General features: G+C 62.0%; 1 pseudogene; it reads left to right on the forward strand.

The window, feature by feature from the left end:
• Window positions 1–1322, forward strand: part of LOC102756478 — a 62780-nt pseudogene that overhangs the window by 51722 nt on the left and 9736 nt on the right.

Raw genomic sequence — 1322 nt, forward strand, 5'->3', positions numbered from 1 at the left:
GGTTTAGAGCGTGGCCAGGGTGAGGGCTAGGTCTGGAGTTGGGGCTTGTTGGGGTGGTGTTGGGGTTCAGCTGGACTCGGGGCTGAGTGGGATTGGGCTTCACTGGGGATGGAGGCTCCGTCTGGGGTTGGGGTTCACTCTGGGATTAGGTCTCAAAGTGGGGACTCAGCTGGGATTGAAGTCTAATCTGGGATTAGGGCTCAGTAAGGATTGGGGCTCCAGTGAGAGTGGGGGCTCAGCCTCGGGGGAGGGCTCAGCTGGGATCTAGGTTTCGTCAGGGTCGGAAGTCAGCCCAGACCCCACTGAGCCAGCCCCGGCCCACAGATCCAGTACAATGGGCTCACACTGGACGTGGATGGCCGCACCACCAAAAAGCTCATCACGCCCCTCAAGCCCAACACCTTCTACAACTTCGTGCTGACCAACCGCGGCAGCAGCCTGGGCGGCCTCCAGCAGACGGTCACGGCCTGGACTGCCTTCAACCTGCTCGGCGGCAAGCCCAGCGTGGCCCCCAAGCCCAACACCGACGGCTTCATCATGGTGTATCTTCCCGACGGCCAGAGCCCCGTGCCCATCCAGTATGCCGACGTCCCAGGGCCCCTCGCCCCCGTTAGCCAGCCACCTGACCTTCCCGAGCCTCCGTTCCTCAGCCAGGGTTGGGACTAGGCTGGAGCCGAGGCGTGTTGGGGTGGTGTTTATAAGATGGGGGTTCCACCAGCCCCGCCTGTGTGGTCCCCACAGAGGTCCCATGCTTCTCATAGGAAGAGTCACTAACTGTGGCCTGTGTCTGCTTCTCCAGCGTCTTCTGACACCCTGTGTGCCTGACCTGCTGGTTTTGGGTTCCCAGATTGGTGGGAAGGCCACTCTGCACAGACTCTCAGCCCCTGAGTGTGGCAGTAAGGGGCAGAGGAGACGTAAGGGCTCCAAAAATGCGGGCATGGAAGCTGGGGCTTTGAAGGGTGCGTAGGAATTCAAGAAATAGAACTGCGCAGGAAAGACTTTGTAGGCAGAAGTCAGTGTGATCGATGGCCTGGAGGGTCAAACATGGCTGGGGCTGTAGGGCAGTAGACCCCATTGTAGGAGCAGAAGGGAGACTCCTCACTCGGCCCCCAGAGGGCCGCTCTGTCCGGTCGGCCTACAGGCGGCACCCCTCTGACGCTCCTCTCGTGACAGGAACTACTTCATTGTGATGGTGCCGCTGCGCAAGTCTCGCGGTGGCCAGTTCCTGACCCCACTGGGCAGCCCGGAGGACATGGACCTGGAGGAGGTGAGGGCCAGGGCCCAGCCTGCCCGGGGCGGACACGTCCCAGCCGCCCTGAGCC

The sequence above is a fragment of the Myotis davidii genome, unplaced genomic scaffold, assembly GCF_000327345.1.
Source record: "Myotis davidii unplaced genomic scaffold, ASM32734v1 scaffold341, whole genome shotgun sequence".
NCBI lineage: Eukaryota > Metazoa > Chordata > Mammalia > Chiroptera > Vespertilionidae > Myotis > Myotis davidii.